Below are 6,238 nucleotides of genomic sequence, written 5' to 3'. Positions count from 1 at the left end.
CCGGATTCACCTGATCTCCAGAAGCTCATGCCACCGCCGGTCCCCTCGCCCGGGCATCCCGGGTCCCGGCTCAGGCGCTGTGCCCTGGACTCTGCAGTCTGCATTGCCCCAGTGGAGCGCAGCTGTCGGGGGGCCAGAGAGCGACAATCTGGCTCTGGCGGAGCGGGGGCTTGATCCGGTGATTGCTCTGACGGTTAGGCCTGGGCAGGACCTGGGGGCCGCTGGACGGAGTGAAGCATGGGCCTGACGGGCTCATGGGAGCCCAGACCCCGGGGCGGGCGGCAGCGTGGGGGTGCATGGATCACTGGGCTCCCAGGAGGGCAGGAGCACCAGGAGCAGAGGGGAGCAGGTCACCAGGTGCAGGGTCCCGGGGCTGGGCCCTCAGCCGCTCTCACTGGGGATCGAGGCAGGTGTAGGTCGTGTTCCGCCACAGGAAAGTGGGAGGGGCAGAGCCGTGGCCCCACTGCAAGGTGAGGGCACTCTGCTCACAGATCCAGCGGCAGGGGTCTGTGCACGACCCGCCCGACAGCCCAGGGCCCGACACCCTCCCACAAGCCAGGTAGGAGGCGGTGGAGCGCGTCACTGGGAAGAGCCTGGGCGGAGAGAGCAGAAAAGGCAGCGTCAGCGACTGCTCCGTCAGGACGTCTCCTGGGGCCTCCTTCATGGAGATCCCTGCGGGCAGCACCCAACCCTCCACCCCACAGGGGCTCGGACAGAGCCGGGCTGGGGCCCCAGAAACCAGATGCAAACTGCAGCTCAGGGGCCCCTGGGCCCCCAGGAACCAGCAGCAGGGTGTCCGAGGGGATTGTTCCTGGGAGCACTCGGTCATGAGAATGCTGGACCCATCTAGTCTGGTCTCTTGACTCTGCTGCAGCCTGGCTGTGAGGCCACGGGCAAGGCGGGCACTGCCCCTTGCTGGTGCCAGCTGTAGGATGGGGGCACCTGGGAGTGCAAACAAATCCACCGTGTTCCTGCAGCTCAGCATGACAGGACGTGAGGGGAGCCCCCAGGGATCAGCTACAGCTGCTGGAGACCCTGCTCCCGGCCCCCCCGCGCGTGGAGGAGGTGGGGGGGGTGGAGCTCTGTGCAGCCGGCATAGCAGGCAGGGAGGGTGGGGGAGCTGGGGAGAGCAGGCTGTGGGCAGCTCCTCTGCCTGTATCGGAGGCAGGAGCATGTGGGAGCGTCCCAGCACCCCAGGGTCCTGGAGGAGGCCCCAGTGGGCAGTTCTCTCGGGAGCCCTGGGAGGGGAGAGCCGTGGGGCCGAGGCCTGGGCTTACCTGTTCAGTGCAGAGCCGTCCACCCACTTCCAGTCAAGCCTGGCATGTTCCTTCTTCAGCCCGATGTGGAATGTGTTGCTCTTGGACACACGCTGCAGGAAGGCCTGCCACACAAGGAGCCGATGAGTGAGTCCCCGCTCCGTGTCACACGTGTCCACATCCTCACACACGGGTGCACACACGCTCGCACGCGCTGCACTACGCAGCCCGAGCCGCTGCGGCAGAGCAGTGCGGATGGCAGCCCGGCGCGGTCCCAAGGGCAGCTCGCTCTCAGTGGTACGAGGTTGGGCAGTGCCCGCCTGCACAGAACAGCCGGCTGCCTAGCGAGCAGCCGTGGTCTTGGGCCCAAACCCAGCCGGGCTGGGAGAAGGCAGGGCTCTGTGTGTCTGAACGGCACCTCTAGCAGCCCCCCACCTCCCCCCGGAGCTTGGCTGGGCCAGCACCCTCCTCGGAGAGCCCCACGCAAGGAGCCCACTCGGCCGGTTTATACCGACACGCCGCTTTTGGGCTGCCTTGTCTCCTGGCCAGTGCTGGGACAGAGCCGGACGTGGTTTTGCCTGGTATCAGACGGGGGGGGGGGGGGGCATTTTGAACAGCGCGACGCTGCGCCCCCCACTGGCGTGCTCTTGCCTACACACTCTGTGCGAGGTCAGCCCCGCGGGTGTGAGGGCAGCACGCTCGTGAAACCGTCTGGCGTCACCGTCTGGCGGGATCCCACACGCACCATGCATACGGGGTCACCCCGGCAGGGGCGGGGTCACCCCATTCCCAGAAGTGCTGGAATGTCCAGTATTCTGGGAACGTGCAACCCCCACGCTCCCCGCAGCGCAGCACCCCCTGACTGTGCAGGGAGAGCGCCTCCTACTGCGCCCGCCCTGCTCTCTGGGGCACGTGAGCGTTCCCTGGAGAGCTCCCGTCACCATGCACCCTGCGTGGGAAGGGCGCCCTGCTCGGTCTACATGCTGGAATTGCACTGGCAATGGCAAAATCCTCTGTGCCGGGGTGACCAATGAAATCTGCCAAGAACCCGCCAGCCCAGTGCCAGGCCCCTGCTCCCTGCAATAGGCCTTGCCCCGGAAAGCGTGGGGCCGGGGCCCTGCACTCCCTTTGCCAGCTCCTCCAGGCATTCAGCGCCATGGCCAGGGAGGGGAGGGTGGCTGGGTGCAGGGCCAGGAGCAGGTTTGGGCAGCACACACAGTGCCCCAGTCCATGGCCCCCTGGTGCAGCTGTCCTGGCCCTGGCTCCGAGCACTCACCAGCGTGGCGTTGGCTCTGATGGTGACAAGCTGGGCGCCTCGGGAGCAGCAATCCTCTTGGCTCTTGGCCCAGTCCTGCTTGGCCGAAGAAAAGTAATAGCACTTCCCAGTGTCCCAGAGCCAGCTGGCTGGGCAGAACTGGCACCGCCCTGTATGGAGAGAGGGCAGCTGACAAAACCAGGGAGCCCAGCCCACGCTACGGCAGGGCCAGCCAGAGCAGGAGGGAGCTCCAGACCTGCCTCTCTGCCCCAGCCCTGGGGTGCGAACAGCTCTGCCTCGGCCCAGCTGATCGGAGGTCCTAGGATGAGCCGGGGGGGTCTCCCAGCGCTCGGGCTCCCAGGCCATTGAGGGCTTGGTGGGCTGGAAGCAGCAGGAGGTGATGGGCAGCCAGGGCAGAGCTGGGGGTGAGCGTGCTGGAGCACTAGACACGAGGCCTAGATGGTGGGTGCCCACAGCCAGTGGGGAAGGACTCTGGGCTCCTCAGTCCTACAGGGCTGACTCTGGGGGGCAGCGAAACTCTCCCCAAGACTTTCCCAGGACCCTGCCGCACTCGCGTACCTGCCAGGAACCTCTCCCACTGCTGCATCCTGTGTTCGAGGCTCTCTTCCATGCTCCTCAGCTTCGGGGCACAGCTCCCCACTTGCCCTAAAGTTGCAGACTATGAACACAGGAACTGCCAGCCTGGCTCAGCCCAGGGGCCCCTCTAGCCTGGCCTCTGGCTCTGGCACTGCCCAGTGCCAGCTGCGTCAGAGGACAGGACAGGGAACCACGGCATGGCCAGTTGTGGAATAACTAGCCCATGGGGGAAATTTCCCCACCCTGCCAGTTAGGGCTTGGCTCAGGCCCTGAGGTTACTGGGATTACAGCCCATCTAAAAGCTCCTGTCTCCTCTCTGCTGGAGCTCTGGACGCCCTCGTTAGCCATGCCATGTTTAATCCTCATTTGGTTCCTGCTGAGCTTTTGGGCTCAGTGTGTCATGGGGCAGAGAGTTCCCCAGGTGCACGGCAAAGGTGTTTTCTTGTCTCAGTTTCAGGTTTGTTACCTCTGACTCCCTGGCTGGGCCCTTGTCCCTGTTTCATGAGCTAGGGAGAAGAGAAGTTCCCAGTGTCCCGTCCCTACCGGGCAGGTTATTCTGTGCCCCTTTGTCCCCCTCAGGCCTGTCCTCCCTGACCCGCACAGGCTCACCTGTTCAGTCTCTTCGAAGGGCAATCTCACCAGGCAGTGACTGGTTTTCATCGCTAGTTTCTGAACACCCTCTGACCGCGCAGTGCCCAGCATCCCGGGGCTCGCGGGCAGCCCACAGAGCTATACGGTGAAACTGGAGAATTCTCCAGTCTGTTCTCCAGCCGGGGCCTTTTGCAGCCGGACGTTTCGTTGGCTTTCCTGCCTGCAGCAGCGTGCTGAGCAGGTTTGGCTGAGGGTTCAAGTGACTCCTTTCTTTGGGCATGACTTTGCATTTGTCGTATTGAATTTCATCTGCCACCCTACAGCCCGGGCAGCAGCCTGGCCAGGCGCTGGTGAGAGCGTCCCCTAGACGTGCTGGGGTGGGGGGGCAAGAGGGGAGGCTGCAGCTCCCCCTCTCCAGGGGCTGAGGGAGGATACCAGAAGCTGGCTATGCCAGGCAGCTGCTTTGGGGCTACTTGCCCCGGGCTAGTCCTCTGGGAACCTTTGCACAGCCCCCACCCCAGCACTCAGCTGGCCCTGGCTCCGAGCAGGATCCTGACCCCCCGGGGCCATGTGGGGCGGGTGCTACAGGGGCCTTGGGGTGACAGTGACGGGCCACTGCCCATACTCACGGTGCAGGCCCAGGCCGAGTAGCGCTGCCAGGAGCAGGATGCACAGGAGAGCCAGGCCGAGAGCCACCCGCTGCCAGGGGGAGGAGGGGAGCCGCTGCAGGGCTAAAGGAGAGAGAGTCCGTCGGGGTCACCGCTGGGGGGGCTCAGCACAGCAGGGTCCCCCAGGTAACATCTGGAGGAGCTTTCGGGAGGCCTCAGCATGGTGGGGTCCCCCTGGGTCCCAGCACACGGATTGCTGGGGGGGAGACCCCGGGGGGGACACTCAGCACAGTGGGTTCCCCTGGGTCCCAGCACACAGATTACTAGTGGGGGGAGCTCTCTAGGGGGCTCAGTGTGGCGGGGTCAGGCTGCGGGAGGGCTGCCAGCTCAGCCTGCCCTGTCAGGGAGTCCCCTTTGGTTGAGTCTCTGATATAACCTGTGTTTTGCCCGTTCCCCGTCTCTGGCTGCCCGCCCAGGGAGCTCACAGCTTCACGGACATCCGTGCCCTGGCTCTGGGAGAAGGACTTCAGCATCCGCAGCATGGCAGCATGGGGAAACCCAGGCAGGGAGAGGGGCCGGAGCTCGCCCAGGGCCACAGAGCTGGGAATAGAAGTCAGATCCCCAGCGCCTTGTCCCCTGCTCCGAGACCTCCTGAGAGCAGCAGGTCTCACAGGCAGGGTGGCTGCGTGTGCGTGCCCGGGCATGTGTCCTCGTGTCTCTGGAGTGAGGGTCCCTTAGCTGGGACCCCAGCTTTAGTGATCCCCCTGTTCCGCCCTGTCCCCTCCCCAAGCCGCTAGCTCCTTCATCGTAGGCCTAGCCCCCTGAGAAGGGGCGGGGTGTGAGCGCCGCAGGGGGTCCGTTACCTGCTGGTGGGGCTGGTGGGGGGAAGTGGATGTCGGCATACACGACCCCCTCTGCCATCTCATGGGCTCCATCCAGGCTCCCTGCCACGGCAACACCCCCGCCCCCGCGCAGCCTGGTGTGATGTGAAATGGAAAGTGTCTCTGCACGTTTCCGTCCCCAGAGACGCCAGCTGGGCCGGCGAGTACTCGCGGGGGCGGCAGCCGGCTCGGCACAGCCCCAGCGGTCTCCCAGGGGAGACAGGGCAGTCCCAGCAGAGCCCTGGCACAGGGAACCGGCTAGGCTGGCCATGCTGGGCTCCAGCTGCTCTGCCAGGGCACGGCCATTGGTCCAGCCCCACACGGAGCTGCCCCGAAGGCGACAAAGCCCCCCTTGCCGGTGCCTGGCTGCTCTGTGATGCAGTACACACCTGCCGGGCTCTGGTTTCTCCCTGTCATGGCTGGTGGCTCATGCATGGAGCACATGACAGTGGCCCTGCGAGGACAGACAGATGTGTCGTGGGCGGCCTTCCTGCCCCCGGCCACCACTGCCACAGGCCTCAGGCTGCTTTGTCTTGCCTCTATGTGCCCGGGACTGAGGGGAACAGGGGCAGGCAGGAGAAAGTAAGCAGGGAGCTGGCTGCAGCCCTGCCCATCGAGGCCTGTGCCCAGCCCGGACCTGGAGCAGGGAGCTGGCTGCAGCCCTGCCCATCGGGGCCCTGTACCCGGCCTGGACCTGGCACGGGGAGCCCCGGCTTAGCCCTGCCCATCGGGTCCCTGTGCCCGGCCTGGACCTGGCACGGGGAGCCCCGGCTCAGCCCGGCCCATCGGGGCCCTGTGCCCGGCCCTCTCCTGGAGCGGGGAGCTGGCTGCAGCCCTGCCCATCGGGGCCCGGGACCCGGTCCGGCCCGGGCGTGGGGAGCCCCGGCTCAGCCCGGCCCATCGGGGCCCTGTGCCCGGCCCTCACCTTGAGCGGGGAGCTGGCTGCAGCCCTGCCCATCGGGGCCCTGTGCCCGGCCCGGACCTGGCGCGGGGAGTCCCGGCTCAGCCCTGCCCATCGGGGCCCTGTGCCCGGCCCGGACCTGGCGCGGG

General features: G+C 66.3%; 1 long non-coding RNA gene across 1 annotated transcript; it reads right to left on the bottom strand.

Moving 5' to 3' along the window:
- Window positions 1–244: 244 nt before the first annotated feature.
- LOC141988031 (uncharacterized) lies at window positions 245–2,565 on the bottom strand. Its single transcript, XR_012639632.1, has 3 exons — window positions 2,533–2,565; window positions 1,278–1,381; window positions 245–593 (listed from the first exon to the last, which is right to left on the bottom strand). It is a non-coding gene; the product is annotated as an uncharacterized LOC141988031 (long non-coding RNA).
- Between the last annotated feature and the right edge of the window lie 3,673 nt (window positions 2,566–6,238).

This window comes from Natator depressus, chromosome 5 (assembly GCF_965152275.1).
Source record: "Natator depressus isolate rNatDep1 chromosome 5, rNatDep2.hap1, whole genome shotgun sequence".
Taxonomy (NCBI): domain Eukaryota; kingdom Metazoa; phylum Chordata; order Testudines; family Cheloniidae; genus Natator; species Natator depressus.
This window is presented reverse-complemented; position numbering and strand designations above follow the sequence as displayed.